Raw genomic sequence first — 24008 nt, forward strand, 5'->3', positions numbered from 1 at the left:
GTAATGAACGTACACAAAATAAACTTATATCACAGTACGAATAAATATAAACACCTTTCCCCACATATTTTACCGAGGATAGCGGGAGAAACAACTAAATGCCGTGTATAACGCATAAAAATTGCGAGAAAGCGACTATCAGGAACTGTTTTTAGAGCAGAAAAGCAACCTATACAGTGCGAATTTTCGTTACACACGTCACGAAAAAGTTGTTCTCATTTTTCAAAATACGAGATACCTGCTGTTTTGTTTCCCCTGCCGCGAAATAATTAATGGTTAGCTCTTACTTAGAAACACTCTGAAGATGAACTCGTCCAAGTCAGGACTGACATACGCCTTTCGAAAAAATTCAAGTCAGCGTTCCATTGGTATTGAAATTACTATGCACATTCGACCAAGGTCATTTTCACGAGCATATCTATGATACTACGATAAGTCGTGATGACACGATGAAATTCGATATTTGTACCTGGAAGAGGTTTCATTCGATTGTTGATAGTGATAACGTACTGAGACGGCAATGCTACGTAGGCTACCTCTAGACAGAGATTAAATAGTAAAAGCATTTGATAAACCAGCAATTTAATGCCGTAAGGCACACCAATTGTAGGGCGCGGCTGATTATAATACTTTATCCGGAAGTCCCCCTCACCCGGAGGTTAAGTGTACCAAGCTGATCGCGCTTTTGAATACGGAAATAGCGGCCCGAGAAAACTGGGCATGATGCAAGTCACAGTAGATGTAAGCTGAGGAAGCTGAGATTTGTTGGGGCGGGAACTGCCCAGCGTCAAGCGTTCTCCTAAACGTGAGTGCGTAATTCCAATCCTACCCGTCGTACGCTACAGGGACTCCCGAGAAGGCACCGAAGACAGTCCTGGCAGTCCAAGCAGAGGAGGCGTAGTCAAGAAAAGCATTGCTTTTGTGGTCCATGTATTAAGAAAGAATATTTAGCTTCCGCTGTAGTGTTGTTGGACTTTCCCGCGCGTAGCTGAAAATCCCTGCTTTCAAAAGTGTGTGTGTGTCGGGTGGGGGAGGGGCGAATGAAATACTTTGCACCCAACCTCACTTTTGAAAGTCGGCAGGCAAGTGCTCCCATTGGCCCTCTTGCCCCACGGTTGATAGGCCTATGCTAGACATCGCAAGGCATGCGTACTCTGTGTTATGACGTAACGCTTCTAGTGTTCACATTTTCACTGCAAAGCCCGTCGTGACAAAATTGGTGACACCAAAATTACTGCAGTTTACTCAGTGACATTCCCTTTAGATTCTTTGACACTCGGCCCTAGCAGCATGATTCATTAAAGCAGATGACATGGAGCTTGCGTTATCTAGGTGGCTTTGGTCAAGCTCAGACGCACAAATCGCTGTTATTAGGACGCACTGAATGCAACGTAACCGATTATGGCTCGGGATCTGGGTAATTGTGAATTTCGGAACCCACTATTCCTTCACTGGAAGTGCGCCGTGTAGCAGCAAAGGAAGAGAAGAAAAATTAAGGTGGGGCTCATGGCGTAAGCGTAAGGAGGGTGTTCGGCTACGATGAGCTGGAAGAAGGTTTGTTACCGTTGGCCCGAAGGAGTGCGAGAAGGTGAAGAGGTTGGGAAGAACAGAGGGGGGCAAGGGAAGAATGGTGCCTAACGTACCACCCATGTAAAACTTATTTGGCCATAACCACCTTAGACTCTTTGTACATTGTATTGCAGGTTGCTTTCTATCTTCCAAACTAACTCAGACGCTCAAACCATTAGTCCTTGATGGGAGGTTCAACGCATGTAACAAACAATGAACGCGGTTTACTCATATTCTTGTCGTCCGCTTTCGAGATTTTACACTAAATTCCTCTAAACTTCTGTTTTGCAACAGACTGCGGGGAGCAATGTTGAAATTGTGCTGCTCCTAAATCCTCGAGATTGCGTGAAAACCGAGGATGCAGCAGCAACATGGCAATGGCAATCTTAATATTTGTGTTTAGGCAACAAAAAGCAGTTTTTACCGCACCAGTCATGAGGAGATGGTTACTTCTTTCATGTACATGTAGGTGCAGCTTTTTATACCTAACCGCGGTATATTAATAACAGAACCCCTTTCACATTCGTAGCATTCAAGTATACAATAGAAAATTCAAGGGGCATTTAGTTGTCCCTACGTGGATGAATGCGAAACTATTGCTACCACCGCTCGATGCATATGCTCTTTCCGTCGATGAGTACCTAGTTCTTGGGACACCTAGTTCTTAGTTTGACTCCCACCAAATGTCGAGGGTTGGAGGGCCTTAACTACCTGTAGCCTAATTGACAATTCCTAATTAATTTTTCCTTAATTAACATCAACGCTCGTGCGTACGACTCCCACCAATTGTCGTGCGTTCATTATCATAATCAATTCTATCATTAGAAATGTGCCTAATATCCTAAAAATTGTGCGCTAATTAACTTCGCCTTAATTGACATCAAGGTACATGGATGCGACTCCCATTATTTCACAAGGGTCCGAGTGGATTAATTAACCTATCCTAATTAACCTCGCCTAAGTTAACGCCAAAGGTTGTGCGTTCGACTCCTACCAAAGTTGAAGAGCTCGGCTCTCCCAGAGGTCATAGATTCGAGTACACTAATTAACTCTTTTAATTAACTATTCCTTAGTTAACTTCACCTTAATCAACACCAAAGGTAATGGGGTCGATTCCTACCAGATTAATTAACCTCGACTACCTCTGTTCTATTTACCTCTGCGGTAAATTACTTTGCCTTAATTAACATCAGGGGTGGTCGGTTCAACTCTAATTAAAGGTCGGGTTCATAGCGCTTTTGGACCAACGTGTGGTCACGCCAACGCGGTCAACATCAGATTTTCCGCCTCATGAGCCGTCTAATGCTTTTGCATTAAAACTAGTTCGAAGAGCGATTATACATCATAGCTCTATATGTGTCGTAAAACTAGTCGAAACTGAGGCACACATCGTTTACCCTTCATTCACGGCACGACGTGGCTCACGCCTAAGAACAAGCAAGCCGCGGATGAGCTGCCCGATTTGTTTTTCAACTCAGCGCCCGTCACACTGGCTTAAGGGCTGATAAAGTGGTCCGCTCCGTTCTAGCTTTACCAGATCCCACTTTCTTGCGAGAAAGCCTACATTGGCCAGACAGGCAAAAGCGTAAATACAAAAATACATTACAGTGAACACGTACCACACATGATTCTGAGCTGCCGTTATTTGAGTTTAAGGAGGGTATACCTATGCCATCTGATGGCATCACTTATCTCCTATAGTAGTTACCTAACCAATCAGTCAACCTAATCCATGCCACCTTTTCGGAACAAATGCCAGAAAATTTTGTATGTTTTCTCTCTGTCCCTTTTTTCTCCCAAGAAGTATAAAACGAAACGCTTACATTCCTGAAAGAAAAATAATAGACGTATACTTAGTAATTCTCGGTGAGTACATGAAAAGACGATGGTCGCTTAAAGAGTGCTCCAAATACCTTTGTTTTCGGCAGATGGCTCCTGTGCCATGGCTGCGGATTCAAGAAGAAAGTCGTTTATCGGTACTCGAATGTCGAGTGAGCGCAGTATGTAGTAAAAGTCAGGCTTGTACCCCTTCTAGATGTAATCCGGCAGAATAGCGAGGTAGCCAAAAATCAACAAACATTGACAGTTTTGCTGATGCCCGGAAGACAAAGGAAGGACTCTTACTTTTTCAGTAATTACGACATAGCAGATGATGTCCGAACACACCAACACAGTGATCATAATGTGCGTGGATTTTATGTACGTGCCGTCGGTCGTCAGCTGCACCCGACGGAAAACAGTAAGTGTGAAAGGATAGTAAAATACAGGCTAAGTAATTTATTTTCACATTAACCTAGGGGCCCGATTTTTATAAGGCATATCATGAGAAGCCAACAAACACGGACACCAAGGACAACATGAGGAAATTACTTGTGCTTAATAAATGAAATAAAGTAACGATAAATTAATGGATATAAAAGAGGATGAAAAAACAACTTGTCGCATTTATTAAGCACAAGTAATTGCCCCTATGTTGTCCCTGGTGCCCGTGTTTGTTGGCTTCTCATTATATATATATATATATATATATATATATATATATATATATATATATATATATATATATATATATATATATATATATTTATCTGTGTGTGTGTGTTCTAGTTCACTAGTCCTAGCGTTCTCTTATGTCTTGCATGGACACTTATTACGATTCAAATGCAACGCTACTAACAATGCTGTCAGGAAAAATAGAAGCGCATCTGCAAACAACGCGATTTGAAGCAGGTAACACTTACAGGACATCTCGGATACCTGTGACATTTCAGCTGTAAGAAAAACAACATTTGCACAGTCAGTACCGATAATAAATTTTGCGGTAAACATCTTTTTGTGCTTCGCTATTGCGGACTTTCTTACATGCCACACCGAACACGTTGCTTTTTCCAATATCCCCTAAATTAGGTGTGACATTGTGCTTGGTTGATGCTTAGAAAGCAGACCACCAAGAAACGCCCAGTGCTTATTCCTTCTCTTATCAGGTACACCTTCTTAAAGCGAGTGTCTTAAGCGGAAGCTTTTCCACAATACCTCCTCTATATTAACCCTTTTCGCTGAGCAGTGAGATCTAGAGAAACGAGATGGCGCTTTCGCCGGCGCGCCGCACGTTGCCTCAGCGACAGCGCAGCACTGCGACGCCAATACCGCTTCCACCTTGCTTCTGTGCGATAAGCTGTGGGAAGGGCAACTGAGTTTTTGCGAACGCGCTGTGCTCCACTTATGCCTGATTGAATCGTGCAGATTGAAGACGTGTGCAGTAGTTGGCTGCAAAAATATTGATTGGCATTTTAAGGAATGGAATATATCTGTGTAGCCAAGTACGCGTGTTTACAGGAGGTATTCAGAGACCTGGACTGGGAAGAATTGGGGATAAGTGTTAATGGAGAATACTTTAGTAACTTGCGATTCGCTGATGATATTGCCTTGCTTAGTAACTTAGGGGACCAAATGGAATGCATGCTCACTGACCTGGAGAGGCAAAGCCGAAGGGTGGGTCTAAAAATTAATCTGCCGAAAACTAAAGCATTGTTTAAAATTCTCGGAAGAGAACAGCAGTTTACGATAGGTAGCGAGGCACTGGAAGTGGTAAGGGGATACATCTACTTAGGACAAGTAGTGACTGCGGATCCGGATCATGAGACTGAAATAATAAGAAGAATAAGAATGGGCTGGGGTGCGTTTGGCAAGCATTCTCAGATCATGAACAGCAGGTTGCCATTATCTTTCAAGAGAAAAGTATATAACAGCTGTGTCTTACCAGTACTCACGTGCGGGGCAGACACCTGCGGCTTACGAAAAGGGTTCTACTTAAATTGAGGACGACGCAACGAGCTATGGAAAGAAGAATGATAGGTGTAACGTTAAGGGATAAGAAAAGAGCAGATTGGGTGAGGGAGCAAACGCGAGTTAATCATATCTTATTTGAAATCAAGAAAAGGAAATGGGCATGGGCAGGACATGTAATGAGGGGGGAAGATAACCGATGGTCATTAATGGTTACGGACTGGATTCCAAGGGAAGGGAAGCGTAGCAGATGGCGGCAGAAAGTTAGGTGGGTGGATGAGATTAAGTAGTTTGCAAGGACAACATGGCCACAATTAGTACATGACTGGGGTAGTTGGAGAGGTATGGCAGAGGCCTTTGCCCTGCAGTGGGCGTAATCAGGCTGCTGATGATGATGATGAAGTACGCCAACCGTTGCTGCAACTGTGCGTACGTGTTACCCGCACTTCGAGATGTGCGGCTTTCCTCCAGGATACAGAAATTTGCTCACTTGCCAGCGTCGTATCGCTAACCTTCAAACAAAGTGCTTTAGCCACGGAGCGTCGGCAAGAGTAAGTACCACTCGCTACACAATGACAAAGGGAGTAGCGCCGCTTCCTCTCATGGTACGGTTCGTGCACAGTATCTACACACATCTACACCCAACTTACACCGAATCTTATGCCCACTCTATCGCCAATGCATTAATAAGTGAATGGGCGCACACTTGAACATATGCGCACCATGTATGCACCATCAGTGAAGGACTACAGGGATAGCGTACAAATGGTCGAAGGTGAATGTTTCCTGACGGTCCACAAGAGTAAGCGAGTTAGTAGCGATAGTATACGTAATTTCTAGAAGGTATTACAAACGGCTATATTTCAAGCCTTGCGCACAGCGAAAGGAAATCTATCCGAACTGAGCCCATCTGCGAATGATCAGGCAGAAATTATCAGATAGTGACCATAGCAAGGAAATTTACTGAGTAATAAATGTGACAAGCCATGGGTTTCAAAATATTTGCCGCAAAAAGAAATAAAAGCAAAACCCACTAATCCTGATTCAAATTCATTGCTTTACTAAACCTGATTCAAAACTTGGGTGGGAAGTTTGGATAGCTTGGAATACATATTTAGCCTCGCTTTCAAAATGAGCACCGTATACCACTCCTGTTTCCTGTCGTTTGGACATTGAGAAGGCATTGAATTATCATTGGTCAATGTTGAGTTTTTCATTGAGGAATTGTGGAAGTTTTGTTGCAGAATTGTTGGGCTGACTGTTGAGTGGTCTTGAATATTGGCCACTGAAATTTAATTGAAACACCATTGGGTGTCTCAATGTTGAATGATTGTTGAGTTAACATTGATATTCCATTGCGCTTAGACGGCTCGTTGTGTTCATTTTGTTGAATGGTTGTTAGATTACCATTGATGCTGCATTGAACTGACGTTGTGGTAGGTCTGTTGACCTGTTGTTGAAGTATTGTTGTCACAGCACTGAAAAGTACGTTGTGGCCCAGTTGAGATGGCCTTGAGATTTCAGAAGTCGCCATTGAAATATGATTGACATTTCGCTGGGCTAGTGGATTTTTATTCATATATTGAATTTGCTTTGCTATTCACACTTGCATGCCCCGGTGCCTGCTCATAACTTTCACAAACACAAACAAAAGCAAAGGAGACACTGATCAATTTGAAGTACCTTTATTTACACTAAAGATGCGTGCCTATGAAACATTACTACAGTACATAAGGCACCACTACATCGAACCTGGAGACATAGGCTAGTATCTACAGCACTCTTAACAGTGTAAATAGATATGAAAAAAACCTATAGATATGAATTCAATCAAAACGATCATTGTGGTCTTCACTTGCGACTTAAGTTTATGATTAGAAGGCAAAGCGACTCAAAAGGCAGGGCTTAGGCATACCCTTTTAACAACCAACTTTGAACACATGAACACTTGAACCTGCTTGCGTGTGAATACACACAAGTCATCTGAATACGTTACGTTAAAATGTTTCGCACACTAACCCATCACAGGAACAGTTACGGCTGACTGTGAGAAGGCAAAATAACAGACTTGAAACAAATGACTTCGCGTAAATATATACAAGCTTTAGCACACATCTTTCACCGCGATTAAAATTTAATGAAGTAACAAAGTAGACTTGTCTGAGCTCTTTGTCTTCGAGATGTATATATTTTCAGGTTGCCCAATTATTTTATAAAATAACATCACTCAACTTAGCTATTATTTGATGAGACATTATTTAGAAACTTGTCGGGCATGGTGAGCACCTGAATCCTGTTTCTGACGAGCCAGGTTTGCAAGAACAGTACACCATTTGTATATGTTAAATCGAGGTACACAAGAGTCTCTTGGTGGTATTTCCTCAATTTAGCGATCTCATTTTCACTTAATTTTTCTGGACTTGCACAAAGGTCATTATAGCACTTTTGGGGGCCTTTTTCACTATACCCAGCAACTAAGTAGTACCTCAGTCAATAAAGAGATAAGGTGAAAACCTTGAACGATAAGAGAAAAAATAATTATTTAGCACAGAAAATTGGTAGTAACAAAGGGCTAACACAATTCCAAAGAGCCAAATAGATGGTCACCTGCACTTGCAGTATCAAGTACCCCAGAAATAATCATAAAGGATGGGAAAAGATTTCAATGACTGCACAGCCAGATTGGCGAGACAGTGAAAAACGCAAATGTGTATACGAAAAACCAAGGACATCAATTGCGCAGGTAAAATGTTATTAAAATGCTACCAGAATTTTATTGCATAAAATATATAAAGGTTGCATAAAAATTGGGACAAAGCAGTAACAAAGACGAAGGGAGATACAGCACCCGGTTTGAAAAAAAATTACAAGTGATATACATGCATATTTAAGCTCAAGACAACTTTTCTCCAATATATATACAAAAAGAACACATGCACTGACGGCGTAAAAGAAGGTTCCTGCGCCTGGAGAATTCAGCACAGTACAAAGCAGCGTCATGAGAACCGAAAACTAGAGCTTAGTATGTTTAAAAAATTCCAATACGAATACATGCATACCTACAGGCATGTGACATGTCATGCCTTGAATTGATGAAATTCATAAATCTTACACAAGTGAAGTTACCATCACTCTTATCGGCTTCCTCAGGGGACTCCTTGAAGTTGAACTAGAAAAATGTACATCAGTGTTTAACAGTGATGTACAGAGGAGATAAGACTATAGCGTTCTTCCTGAAATTAACAGCGCATGTATTTCATGTATCAATTCTATGGACACTTCGCCAATTCGGTGTACATTTTATATTTGACAACCACCCAAAAAGAGACAAGGAGGATGAATTAAGGTAGGAACACACATGAACGCTGACTCAACTAGAAGTTTATTCGTGAAGACTGATTTTAAGCACACTGGCCAACTTCACAAAGAAAAAGCCATGGATATGCAGCAGAAACAGCCCGGCACAACAAAAAAGGACCGAAAGACATGTCGTGTAGAACAAACATGTGCGTCAAAAACAAAAACAAACAAACACATGACAACTGAAAGGTTTGTCCTGTAAGTGATATTAACGAGAAATACTGCAGCAACTCTTTCCCACTAAGGGTCACAGAAATCTTGCTTATGAATTTTTCTACTTGATTAATCAATACTTCTTCCATAAGTCCTCGTGCGTTCTGGTCTTTGTGATGAAACAACCGTTCTTTTTGCTCTATACCTCAACACCGGAGGAGTTCCAGAAGCAATATTTATTGATCACAAACAAAACAAATGCATGACTAAGTTATATGTTGCCCTTAGTGGGAAAGACTTGCAGTTATCAAGAGTATTTCTCGTTGGGTATCACTCATCGGACAAATATTTCGCTTTTTCGAAAGATTTGTGCGATAGTTCTCGTTTTTCACGCACGTTTATTCTACATGACATGGCTTTCTCATATTTTTTTTCTTGTCGCTCGTGGCTGTTTCTGCCACGCATGCACGGCTCTTTACCTTTGTCAAGTTGACCAGCGTCTTTAATACCTCTGTCTTCAAAAATAAACTTGCGCTCGTGTGTGCTCCTACCTATTTCGTCGTCCGTCGTCTGCCTCTGTTCGCGCTGCTGTGTCCAGTGCGCACGTATCACTTGGTTAGGCTGGTAAACATTCTCGCAAGCAAACGGAAATACCTCCCAAGCCAGAGCAAATCGAAAGTAAACCTTCACAGCGTCCATGCGGCAGCTAGTACACCACACAGCAGCACAAAATTAGTTAAAAATCTCACTTGATGGAGAGTGGCAACAGAGATGCGAGCTTGCTAGGGAATCAGCCACATATCAACGGGTATCTCTTGCACGACGCCAAGCTGCTCTTGACGTAGAACACTTTAGCATCTGGGCATTTGCATGCATGCGTAACCTGCGAGAAGGGAATGCGGACAGAAAATGAGATTGTGCGGATTCAGAATCTGCCACACACTGAACATAACTACGCAAAAAATAGAAGTACAAACTATACTGGCAAGTGAAAATTTGCGACTCTTTAAGAGTGCTGTCTAGAAAAGGAAGAAATGGGTTGCTACGGTAGATGTTAGCTAAGACACGCACAGCGATGTTTCACAGCGGGGAGAAATATTCCCGGCTCTCTCGCAGAACCAAAGACCACGCGACAGTGCATAGCCGATACCAAGTAGATATCGAATCTTTGGGTAGAAGTCCAGCAGCAGGAATGACCTAAAGATACGCCGAGAGCGATGCGAGCGTGCCTGTACGAGTGAGAACATGCACCGCATCTTTGAATCTAGCCGCTCCGGCGTGTCTCCGATCATCCCACGCAATTTTTGTGCAGAACGTCGCGTACAGGCCCTAGCGCGTTTTGCGCGGTAGCGTCTGCGCAGTGAGCTAGCTTCATGCACGCGTCATTCTTCACCGCGCAAACGGTGCTCGAGGCGACAACGCGCCGAGTGGCGCTCTTTTCGCTTCTGCAAGCAACGCACATTCGCATCGGTTCAGCTCAAAGAGGCAGCAGAGAACGGTGGCATGTTTCGGTTATCGCCAATTAAAATGGTACAGTACGCCTTCAACGGAAGCGCGCCGCGCTAGATCAAGATGCTTACTACAGTAGTTTTGGCGGTGACAGGCGATAAGGCGAGCCCGTCGGCGTCTGTGTTCTTTGGCGACGTCGTCACCACACCTCTGTTCACTTGCGCTGTGTATCCGTGTACAGTCCCCGCGCGCAAGCTGCGACTTATCGGTTGGCCGTTCTCCGCTAATCCCAAAGAGGCGAAATATATTTTGCGGTGCGCCGCATCATTAGGCGCAACCTAAATCGAGGCGCGCTTAACCGCTACGGCACAAAAGGTGATCACACTAACTGTATGATATACGATGAGCCACTACGGATTAAAAAAATAATTATGATTACTTACGTGCGAAACCAACGATCTGATTATGAGGCAGGTCGTAGTTGGGGACTCCGTATTAATTTTGACTGCCTGGAAATTTTTACGTGCATACAATGCACAATGCACGAGCGTTTTTGCATTCTGCTCCTTTGGAATGCGGCCGCTGCAGGGACCATACCCACGACCTCGAGCCCTAAAGTGCCACGGCGGCCGCCATAGTTACGAAATGCGTAAGCGTGACGTGCAACACCGCCTTCCTGTACGAGTGTGGTACAAAAGTAGCACAGCTGCACAGCTGCTCACCTGCTGCACAATTATTTGTCGCGGTTCTACTAAGCTCATAGTGTCTGCCTAAATACCTTGAAAGGCAGCGCGCCTCTCACGTGTCGGAACGCGTTAACAAGCGCTTAGACGGCCCACATGAGCCCGTATGAAAGATGGCGTGGCCACTGTACAAAATTATCACTGCTCAGAGAAGCTGATCCTTTTGTTCCAATTGTGTTCTCTCATACAAATTAAGGAAAGGTCATTAGACAGGAACAAATGAAGCAATGCAATTTTACGCACGTGGGACGCCGCTGCCTCTTCGCCTACTACTGTTTCAAACGAAGTGACGGCGGCAGCGAGCGTTAGTATCGCGCGCTTTCGCTCCGGGGCATACGGTTTGTTTGAAGAAAGTGAACGGTGTGCTTAGCATCTCACGCTTGTCAATGTCAAAATAGAAAAAAGGCTACGTGCCCAACAAAACGAGATTACTTACCTATCTGCAGCAGATGTTCGGCTGCGACTGTTTCGGGGTGCCTTCTCCCCAACAGGCATCATGACCCCGGCAGCGCAGCTCATCAAAAAAGCCGGGCTCGCACATCAGTCGAAGACTAGTAGCTGGGTTAGCCAACGAATTCAACGGATAAACGTCCCACTTATCGTCGTTAAAGCGTTTCACTAAAATTTGCGTCATGATGTCTGAAAAGAAAACATACTGTCATCAAAAAGCACTAGGCGTGATTCACCACAAAACGGCAACCAACTAACTGAGCCGAAAGCCGTTCACAGCTTCACTATCTTGTGGAGTTATAAAACCTTTCAAACACAAAATAACCGCACGGAAAAACCACTAATTAATTAGTAATAATTTTTCACCCACTAACCTTCATAAAGTTTTAAGAACAACCTAATTTGTAGCGTAAACAATAAATACTACGACCAAAATATGCAACTACGAAACTAGCGGTAACGATGTGTACTGTTGTAAAAGTGTGCTCAAAAGGAAGCTACAACGGTTGCAACCGCATGCGCACACACACACCCGAACACTACCTTGACGTTCGTATCGCCACCTAGAAATAAAAAAATACTACCAATTTTATTATTTTTACAAAATTAACGCTACTAGAATAGTTCATAGAACCTTTGCAGATGACGAGGTGACAAGTAAGGTATGATAAGAGTCCGTTACCTGTATTTCTTTCATTTCCCTTTGGTGTTCTTCTATTTAACTGAACATACGGGACCTGTCCTGCAGGCTTGAGAGACGAGAGGACGACAGTTCGGCGAGGCTCAAATAAATCGCATGCTTTTTGCAAGGCGAGAGACGGGAGCAGCCGCAGATACAGCAATTAGCTGCGATACTGTTGCGGCTGTTTCTGAATCAGAAGCTCTTTGAAGTCAATGGTTATAGCGGCTGCGCGCTGCGATCTCAAAGCTTATTCGTTGTTTGATCTAGTACCACGGCCGTTGGATAAAAAAAAGCTATATTTACTTTCCGGACAGAGGGTGCGTCGCAGGAAATTCGAAGATCTCTCACGTGTATGTTTGCAGCGTGTGCGCCGCTTGCATCCTACGGTTCCCACAGCGCGTCGGATGCTCGAAGGTAGCGTCGTCGCGTGTCGGCGCCTGTCTTATCGCCGGCCGCGCTGCCGCCGTGTCTACTTTTGGGGAACTCCGCATGCGCGTAGTCACCGTGTTTTCGAGTGAACTTCGCATTCTTCTGCTCCCTGAAACATGCTCATTTTGAATCGTACCAATTGCTATTTCATCTAGTGTATGTGAAAACGACGATGGCATTTGTACACCAGCGAAGAAATAAATCGTTATGAACTTGGGCGGTCATGAAGCTAGTCTAACACTGCAGTTTTTACAGAGCGAAAACGGCTACGAAAGTGGGGCGGTCCCAGAGATAGGCGCTTGAAAGCGCCAGCTGTAGCGACAGCACGAGGAAGTGGAATGCTGCGCACGCGCCAAGCCTTTCAGAACTTACTGGCTTTCAAACGAGAGGAGCATTTTTTTCTATTGGGACAGCGTGCCTTCTGGCATAAAGAAATATTTAAACATGTAGATACACTCCGGATTCGCGGAGGAAGTCTAGCAATGTCCGTTGGTGGGGCCCCAAGATCCAACTTTCTACATCTGGCGGCCGACCTGGGGGTGGTCCACATCGAAGCAGGTGTTTCTGGCGCAGGGCATGTAGAGAAGGGCAAGTCCAGAGGAGGTGCCCAGTGTCCACTTCGCAGACAGGAGCGGGACAGAAGGGGCAGGAATCGCTGATGGAGGCACGGTACTGCGCCGACCACGACCAACACGGAGGCCTAACCTTCGTAACAAGACCTCTTCCTAGCGCGCTAGGCCGCCAGGGAGGTCGGTGCCACACGGTGGGAGAAGTGCTCGCGTGGCGCGCCGAAGGCGTTCTTTTTCTGCGAGGAGCCTTGTCTCCGGAGAGGTGGGGGCCAGTTGAAGTGGACGGGAAGGTGTGTTATGGCTCGCTGCATCCACTAAGGCTTGTGTGGGATGCGCATTGCGACGTATCCATTGTACACGTACTGTAACGGATAATTTCTCCACTGTGTCCTGAATCTCCTGTGCCAAAACGTCGGAATTCAGAACACGCCGCAGACAACGGATGGCAGCTGAGGAATCGGTGAAGATATGAATGTGTCTACTAGACGGCGGAAGCAGCGGACAGAGGATGGATATTGCGTCTCGGATTGCCAAGAGCTCCGCCTGTGCCGACGGCCAGGCAGGGGAGCAAGCATACGAGCAGGTTGCGATTTCTGACAATACTTCAGGACAAGCGATAGCCGTGGTGACGTGATCATCACTCACACTAGCGTCGACATACGCTACATGTCTGCACGAAGAGCTTACACTCGTAGCTGATGAGCTATTTGCTATTATACTCGACTCTCTAAGGTGGCCAATGGATCGTGTGTGTATGCGAGTCAGAGGCCGATTGTCCGTAACTTGCTGATAAAGCCATGCCATGGTGGTCGTGGCGAGCAGGAATCGCAGGGCATCACTGAACCGTCTGCCATGTACTTCTCAAGAGCTGCAGCTTCAGGGATATTATGGCACTTTGCGGAACGAGCTTGGCGACGCTGGTGGACCAGTTCGTCTAGCGTATTTAATTGCGCTTCGGCCTGGAGTGCGTGAATGGGCGTAATTTGTGGGAGGCCCGTAATAACCCGCATTGCTGCTCGATTGATAGATTCCAAGCGGTCCCACTCTGCTCGTGTCATGTGATGAAACTGGGCTTGGTATATCAATCTTGGCTGTAGCACAGTACGTATGAGGAGGCGGGCAATGGTGGTTGTGGCACCACCTGACTTTTGAGAAATCCTACGGATGAGGTGCAGCATTTGGGATGTCTTCTGACGTGCTGTGCGAATCCAGGGGCCGGCGGAGCCGGAATCGTACAAGTCCAGGCCGAAGACTCGGATTGAGTTGACGATTGGAATTCTGTTTCCGTGCAAGAGAAGGACGATATGGGGTGGTGTTAAACGCACGGCGGCCGCGCGCATTCGCGACCGGAAGCAGAGCCGTCTTTTGAGGCGACAACGTGAGTCCCAGAAAAGAGCACCATTGATCTGTAATTGTAAGAGCGAGCTGCAATCTTGTGGCTTGAATTTGGAGAGACGGGTGGACAGCCCAGACTGTGATGTCATACGCATAAATGAGTACGTGCAGGCCAGCAATGTCGCCCAATCGCCATGCCAAGGGTAGGAGGCTAATGTTGAAAAGTATGGGGGGCCAGCACTGACCCTTGCGGTACACCGCGATCCCACATTCTCCTTGTTGATGCGTATGGCGAATTCACGAGATGTAAGAAAGGTGTGCATAAACTTGCATATGTGGGCGGGTAAGTGAATCCAGCGTAGCACTTCAACGAGGGCAGCGTGGCTGACGTGGTCGTATGCTTTTACACATCCATGCCGAGCACGGACCTCACTCGGGTCGATAGGCCACCAATCAAAACCATAGAGGACAAGTGACCTAGGCCGTCTTCTGCTCCAAGGTGGGGGCGGAAGTCAACTTGCGACGGTTGATACCAGTGATGTACGTCTAGCCACCACTGGAGACGGTTAGCCACCATGCGTTCCAACAATTTCCATAATGTACACATAAGAGAAATTGCTCTAAGATTTCATATGTTGTCATGAGGTTTGCCGGGCTTTGGGATGGCGATTATAGCTGCTTGCAGCCAGTGCTCCGGTACTTCTCCTGACAGCCATGCAGCGTTTAACGAGCTAAGAACATCTTTCAAGGTGGCTCCTTCTAGGTTTTTAAATGCCTCATAGGTCACGCCGTCAGGACCCGGGGCAGTCTTCAATTTGGCTTGGTCTATTGCAGCGAGAAATTCAGCCACCGTGAACGGAGACTGCATCCCACCGATAGCGTGAGCTGATGGGAGTGCTCCTGCACTCGGCGTAAGCGTAAATGGGGCGGAGACCACAGGTGGTTGCGTATCATAACCGGGAAATAATGCCTGCGCTATGTCAAATGCAAAGGCGTCTGCGGTTTTGCCAGACGCGAGGCACGCGCTGGAACCCGGGTCAGGAGAGCGTCCACCAACTTCCATTGCTCGGAACGTTCTCCAAATTGAGGTGGCGCTGGTGGTTTGACCTAGCGAAGAACGCCAGGCCAACCAGCGTTGACGTGAGAGGCGGCGTTCGTGGCGTCTAGCTGCAGCTGTCAGCTGATGGTGGCGGAGTGAAGCCTCCACGGAATCTGGGTGTCGGCTGGCATGAACCTCTGCTTGGCGACGCTGTGCCCAAAGCTGTAGGAGTCGAAGATCTGGCGCCGGACGAGATACCTCGACCCATGACGTTAAAGTGGCTGTTTTGACCGCCGATTGTAACATTGGGATGGGGTCGCATAGAGGGGCAAGAGCGTCCCTTGATAACGAAACACGAAACGTGTTCCATTCGATCACCCTACATTGGCGACGGAGGCGGTCGGTTTTCTGAGGGGCTAAGCCGAGCCCAATGGGATGGTGAGCACTCCCCCAGCAGTCCGGTTCCCGATGCCAGGTAACTGTCTGATGGCCCAGCCACCAGGCCAGGTCCGGTGAATACGGTGGCATTCGTGGGTGGGTGCAACGTCGTGTCGGCATGGATACGTCATTAATCAGATTAAAGTTGTTCTGGGTGAGAGTATCAAGGATGAGACGTTCACTAGACACATAGTACCCCCACTCGCGGTGAGAAGCATTCAAATCACCGACGATGAGAATAGGACAGCCAGGATGATGCCGACGAAGCCAGGCGATCCACCCTAGACGAAGACGGGGAGGCTGTCCCAAGTGAGGACGCACATAACACGACACAAGCACAACAGCACACTGGGAGAGTTGCGCCTTTACAGCCACGACCTCTTGCCACGCAGTGCACCATGTCACCATAGGTATAGCCGTCTGAACGAGGGAGGTACGAACATATATAGCTGCTTTGCCTGGTTTATCACCTGACAGGCACGCACGGCGATCTGGGATGGAAGGTGTTGCGTAGCTAGTAAACCCCGAGATTCGAGGAAGAGAGTTCGGCTCCTGCAGGAGGAACGCCCAAGCTCGAAGTGAGCCCAAGCGTATGCGTTCTCGGAGCTCGCCAACCTTGTTAGCGAGACCCCGACAGTTCCATTGAATTACATATGAAGGCGGGTTGGAGGCCATTGTGGCAGCCATCATAATAAGTGCTCCGCAAGAGTGGCTGTTAGGGCCTGTAACTGTTGCACAACATAACACAGAAGCGATGCCGGGTCGGAGGCGAGTTTAGGCGCAGGTTCACGCACAGACACAATACCTGACGCCGGCACTGGTGAACGCCATTTATGAGGCGCTTGTGCCGCCGATGACCTATTTGTTGTCGACGAAAGCGTTCGCAGTGACAAGGTGGCTGCGGCGAGAGTTGAGTTTGGATAGTTCCGTTTGTAATTTTTCGATGTTGCGATCGATGTCACCCAACTCCTTTTGAAGTTCCTCCTGGGCCGTTGTAGACGCACGATGCCTGTGACGAGTCCGGCTAGTAACATCGCTGTAAGTTGCCTGAGGAGTAGATACCCCCTTAGATGATGAAGGGTCGTCTTCCTCGATGGCTTCATCCTCTTCTGTTAGCAAAGCGAAGCGGTTGGGAGACACCAACAGGTCCTGGGTATGTGGAGTAGGGCGAAAAGTGCGAACGCCGCTTTTACATTTCTGAGCCTTACGTTTCGTTGGGCAAGCGCGATCCGTTATTGAATGGTCATTGGATTTTCATAGACCACATCGGAACGCTTGGGAGGTGATTGGCTCATTTGTCTGTACCGGAGCCGGGTTAGGGCACGATGCACGCATGTGGCCTTGTTGTAGGCACTGGTAACAGTATACTACGTTTGGGCGGTATGAACGAGGTCGAAAGATGCACCCATTGTAGATAAACAGTTTGGGTGGGGTAGCGGGTCCTGAAACTGTTACCAGGCATGTGCGACCACGTCCTAGGTAGCGGGCTAGCAGCACATGATGAGTGTCACAAGTCAAAGTATCACGTAGAGTTTCCGGCGGTTCGTCGGGATCGACCCCTGTTACCACGTAGCGAGAGATGTCCGTGCCAGAGAGCAGGTATGCTTGAACGGGCAAGACGCGTCCGCTGGGAAGGGTGACTGCTGTAAATGCGCACAGGGCACACACTTTCTCTAAGGACGGCACCCACACCGACACCGTGTTGGAGGCCCGGTGATATGTGTAGCCTGAGAATCCCGTCGCGGTGACGCAAGAAGCGAGCGTTTTCTGAAGGGTTGTCGTAGGGATGTCTTCTATGTTGTAGCCTTCCTTTGGACGGATGGCAACTTTGTACGATGCAGGGGGGCTCTTAGACGGGCGTTCCGGGAGAGCATCTGGATTCAGCAGACACGGACGCTTCTGGACAGTAGCAACTGACGAGGCAAGCACTGGAGACGCGCCTGGTGATGCAGCGTTGCACAGAGACGCCTGTGTTCGCGGGTCCCCTATCTCGTCTTCTATATATCGACTCTTCGTTGGTGGCGGTAACCGACTCAGCAGTAGGAGTAGTCGCCATGATCTCCACAGCCAACTGCTGCCGCAGCTGCTCTTTCTTGCGCGGCGTTATTGCGCCTTGGCGGGATCGCTGTTCACGCGATGAGGCAGCTAAGCCTAAAGCACTCTGACTCACTTTAGGCGACGCTGTCTTGCCCCCGGGAGCATCCCGGGGGCCGTCGATGGCTCGGTTCGGTGCCACAGGTGGACTGGCTACGAGGAGCGTCCAGGGGTGGCGGAATTTCACAGTTCCAAAGGGAAAAAGTACTTCAAGAGCCGGAGCTGCAAGAACACACGTCCGACGAAATCAAGCGCTTGCAGCCCCCCCCCCCCCCCCCCCCCCCCAGAGGAGCATGCGCGCGTTCGTGGCCTAATGGTTAGAGCACCGGGCTCGACGGCCGACGTTCAATGCCACCCCATCGGTAACACATTATTTTCTTTTTATGAAAACGAGGCGAAAGAACAACCTACCAGCCGCAAAGTGACAGGAATAAGGTTGGAACGCTCCGCATTAAATTTTTGGAATGTCTTCATATGCGAGTCCTAATTATTGTATACTGGACTCAACTGCTACACAACAAAAAACAACTACAATAATCAACACAAATTACCCAATAAATTGTTTATTGAGAACACTCAACGGTAATATTGTTGTGCAAATGTTCAGCGAACTCAATTGCTCTTGAAAATATGTGGAAGTCCATTGTTTCAACAATTGCCCAACAATATATTAATGGTTAATCAACAGTAATTTTTGTACGGGTAAACAGCTTTCAAGCGCTTTTGCCTGTTCTCTGAAGCTGTGACGAAAGCTTCGTGTCATTCACCCAGTCACCGTCTGTTATATCTCCAGAAACAGGGTTTGCTAAGCAGCACCGGCGTCATACGCACCCATCATAAACGCGGAGGCAACGAAGGCAGTTGGGGCAAGCAATGGACACGTCACCACGTGATCAAACACGCCATCACCCACGGGATCGTCGCGAAAAGAGCCAATAGGTGAACTATGCAGGAGAAAGCGGCATACACTGCACCGAATTTCATGAGGCTGATTGCGTTTCAAAGAAAAATGAAAAATATGTTGACTGTAGGAGTTGGATATTTTATATTCACTATGAATTACTTTGAGACCATGTTAAAAATAAAAAAGGTATTAAATCACGTTTGCCAACGAGCAACAAACAACAATTTCACAAAATTCTGTGTAAACTATCGCGCTAATCATTTTGTGTTTGCCAAGTGTACAGCATTGGGGCAGTAATATATGAAGTCAGATATGGTGCGCCGCATCATTTGTCGGCTCTGCTCAAGGCTGCCGATCTCCACGGCCGACGGCTCTGCCCGTAATAACGAACAGTTCGTATTAAAGCGTAATTAGCGCTTCCACAGTTGTGTCGCTCTTACACGGTGTTCGAACACGAGCGCGCAAGCAAGAAGGCTAGCCGAGTAAACAGGCTAACACGATCGCTGCGCAATCCACCGCTGAGCAGAAGGGCGCGTGACTTATACTATGGCTCTCGGTCGTGTTATACGATTTCGCACTGGTCGCTGCGTTTTACAGCAGGCTTTCTTTCGTCATTACTTCACTCTATTCGTTACTTCGAGTCACAGACAAATGTTAAAAGTAATGTGCTATGAACCTAGAAAGTTTGTCACCTAAGCGTAAGCTGCGCCTAGAATTACTGAAAACTCATTCCCTCTCTGTTTTCACGCGTTATACGAGGCACTCGTTGTGAACTAAACGAGTCACGTTTCTTGTATTTCGTGTAAAAAGGCGCGAAGTACAAAGTGATGCGTAGGCAGTTTAAATTATGTGCGTAAATTATGGCCTTCCACGAAAATCACTAATTCAAGCGGTCGAAAACGCTATAGACGTGTAGTATGAAAAACTAGCCCTACTAGAATGATTGTACCAGTCACTCAAATTAAATTTGATTTAAATGGGGGAAACGTACGTTATGCCCTATTCACATTAAAAAAGAGATCGAGAGGTTACAGTTTGACTATCACTAATTATTTCTTAAACAGGTGATCTTTATACCAACAGCGTTCCTAACGCGTGAATCATATGCAGGCAAACTTTAAAGAAAATTACATACTGCGGTTTTACGTCCCAAGACTCCGATATGAGGAGGATGCAAACCGTAATGCGGGCTCCAGAATAACTTTGACCACCTGTATTTCTGGGAAGTGCACACATCTGCAATTATAGGAGCGTGTTTTTGCATGTCGCCCAAATTGAAACGCCACCCCCGTGGAAGGCATTGAACCCACGACCTCAAGGTCAGCGGCGCAACGCTGAAGCCACTGGGCTACCAGTCTCGATAGGCAGCGTTTTATGTCTGTAGTTTAATAACGGACGACTGAAACAGCACTGATATATGAAAATATCTTCGCTAGAAATTCTGCTGACGTGCGACCGCTGCAGCTTGGTGGAGTGTCGCAGGTGCACATACCGTGCGTCCTAGCTAAAGTTAACCCTGGCGTTGAATGAAAAAAGAAACAGATTCAAGAAATACGGTGCAAGACACAACCATAAGGCCTACAGCGCCATGTTGTGCGCGTCCTGATAACCCAACACCATGTCTTAAAATCGTACTTTTGATCGACTTCTTGAAAATACTTTGGCTAACGTTCGCTTCCTCACCCTATACAGGCTGTCCAGCTAACTTTAGCCTTCAGTTCGAAGATATCCGAATGCCACGTAGCTGGACACAATCAAGGCAATCTTGTTTGCGTCGCATGGAGATATTCAAATTATACTTCTTCATTCGGCCTAATTAGATAATTCTTAGTTAATCAACTACTTTAATATTATAATTAGCTCAAAAGTGTCAATAACAAAATTGTTATAGTAAATAACAAAACTCCCCCTAGAGCCTTCTGTTATGGTACATGGTACATAAACGTTTTCCCGATTGCGAAAGAAGCCCGCAAATGCCCGCAAAATTGCTGCGCGGCTGGCCTCTCGAGGTACTTTGCGTGTATTCGCGGGCTTCTTCCATGCTCGGAAAAGCACTTATGTAGCACGTATTGAGCAACAGAACGCTGTATCGGAAGCGTTTCCTGTCACTCTAGAATTGCATCATTCACACTTGTCAGCTAATTACAATACTTGAGATGTATAATTTTTCAGGCTAATTATCTAATTAGGCGAAATAAAAAAATAATCTGAGCATCTCCAGGTAAAGGCAACGAACATTACCTTGGCTCTATCCAGCTACGTCGCGTTCGCATATTTTTCAACTCTGCCTAAAGTCAGCTAGGACGCCCTCTATATGTACAGCGGTGTCCTATACGAAGCTTATGCGACGCCGCATGAGGCTGGAAGTTGATGAAAACCTTGTTTGCGGCTGCGTCTTATGAGGGATCGCGCGCGAACTTCCACCATGTTTACAGGCCTCGGCAGATGGCAGGCAATGACCGTGTGATGTCAGCACTGTACGCATAATTGTTCGTAGTTGTTGAGCGGCCGCTTAACAAGCATTGTAAATTTAGGGATTTTTGCATTAAAGTAACGTCAAACGTACTTTAACAGGAAACGAATGCAACGCAAGGTAAATGAGTGATGAAAAATTCTCCGAATCTCACACACTGTGGGAATCGAGGTAAGCGAATCTTTCTGTGCTGTTTGCTTTGACTGGCGATAATCAGCGATAATGTTTACGGCGGATGTTTAATTTGCGCGGCGTTTAGTGGAATACGAAAGTGGTGAGTTGACGGTAAAGATTACCTTGCGGGCACCGTTGCTGCTTGTCTGTATAGTACACAGAACACACAGCGAGACGTCCGTTCTTGAGGCTTTGTGTTCATAACTTCCCAGAAGGTAAGTATTGTCATTCCCTCACACGACACATCGCATAGTGGCAGAAGAGTTCAGCTTTAATTCAATTATGCGGCTGTAAGCGCCAAAACCACCATGGGATCATGAGGCGCGCCGTTACTGTGGATTAATTTTGACCCTCCTATACCCGCGTACTTTAACGAGCACCTTGTAAATCTGAGTAAAGCACGATATTTTTTTTTAATTTCGTCCTCTCTGAAATGCGATTGCAGCGGTTGGGATTGAACCGGCGACGTCGAGCAATGCCGCAGCCGCAAAGCTACCACGGTCGACACAGAAGAGTCGGCGTGCGATGCCTAGACGCTACGGTGCTTTTGTGCGGCTTTGAGTCAGCACGCCGTGCTTCCGTCGGCCGCTTGACAAATTTCCATAGGGTTCATTTTTTGCGGATAGCAGAAACGTACCATACCTGTAACCTAAATTTATCCAATTTGTCCGCAAACGCTTCAGGGTCTAGCAGTAGCATTTTATCACAATTGTCAGGTCGCCTTCATCTCCCGCCCTGCCCCCATATATGCGAGTTGCGACCGAAGAGTTATTCATTCTGTTGTTATTCACCCGCTTCTTGTTCATTCGTTATCTATTCATTCGCTTTTTTTTATTCGTTTCGTTTTTGCATCAGTTCTACCTATTCTCTTCCTCCTTTCCCACGTCCTCAGTCCTTTCCATCCACCTCCTCTCTCGACGGTTGCACGTAGTGGAAAAACAAGCGCTGCAGCTTCCGCAGCGCTTTTGCGGTGGTCACGGGTAATTAAAACACGTCAACACGGTATTTGGATGACGCCCACGGAGCTCCAAAGGACTTTGTGTGCATGCGACTCGGCGCAAATGTCCAAACGAGCTTCTCGCGTCGCCTTTTCTCCTGTCACGCTCCTGCTACACTGTCAAAAAATTTCCCTTACTTTACCGAACATCTGCTGGTAATTTGTGACCGAAGACTTTTCCGTAAATTAAGAACGGTCATTTCCGTAGAACGGACAACTGTAAAAGAGAGACCGTAATACAAGATACGAGTGCTTCTGTATCTGGAAAACGGAAGACTCTGTATTCTGAATCTGTACTATAACCGTTAAAGTACGGTGCTTCTCGTATTCAGAAAACGGAACCCACTGTATGCTGAATCTGTACTATAACCGTTAAAATACAGGTGCTTGCCGTATTCAGAAAACGAAAGGCTCCGTATGCTGAATCTGTACTATATCCGGTAAAGTACAGGTGCTTCTCGTATTTCCTCTTGCAGAGCATATCCACTGTTCGGAGAATGTGCCATCGGGGACCAAATTGCCCAGGACGTGCGAGAGTCGACCGAATTTTACGGTGCACTATTTGCTGGGATCAGCCGTGCTAACATCTGCGTTCGGAATGCGCATACGTGACCCACTGTTTTCAGCGGTCGTGAACAGAAATGCAATTTGGTCGATGCTCGCACTTCCAGGGTAATTTTGTACACGATAGTACATCTCCTTTAATGCAAATGTCATGAAGGCAGCTCAGAGCCGAAGCAGCAGGTCACCATTGTGAAAATTATATTGCTAACACACTGACATGGCTGCAGAGATAAAACACTTTGCACTTTGTGATATGAATGCATTGCATAGCATATATACAAAAAGGTGCAACATTTCAGTCCTCAAGTTCTTAGATGACAGAAGCAACTTTACTTTCTTCAATCACTCGTCTTGCACTTTTTCCTGGTGAAAGTTGTTCTTGACCCCAAACGCTTGCGAGGATTAACTTGCTGCTGTTAGGAGAAACAAATAGTATTTGTGAAAATCCATCCTAAAGAAAGCGGCAAAAAAGTATAATCACAGAACACGACAAAGCAATAATTTCTGTGTTAGAAAAACATGTAAGTAGACCAACATTGCTGGAAAAAGGGATGTTGCTGTAGCCAACATTTCGACATGGGTGCTTGTCATCAGGGTAGCAAATGTTTTCCTTGGCTGTGTTGTTTTGGATTATGCATAGCTCACTGGCCCCTAGCCTCACTGGGGGAGAAGAAGCTGGTGCATGCAATAGGTCAAGAGAAGCCAAAGTGTTAAAATAAAGGAAGGAAGGTGGTGATTAGCAGTGGTGATTGTGATGAAGCGGGTATGAGCACTGCTGTCAGTTCTTGCTAAGAGTAGGG

This window comes from Dermacentor andersoni, chromosome 6 (assembly GCF_023375885.2).
Source record: "Dermacentor andersoni chromosome 6, qqDerAnde1_hic_scaffold, whole genome shotgun sequence".
NCBI lineage: Eukaryota > Metazoa > Arthropoda > Arachnida > Ixodida > Ixodidae > Dermacentor > Dermacentor andersoni.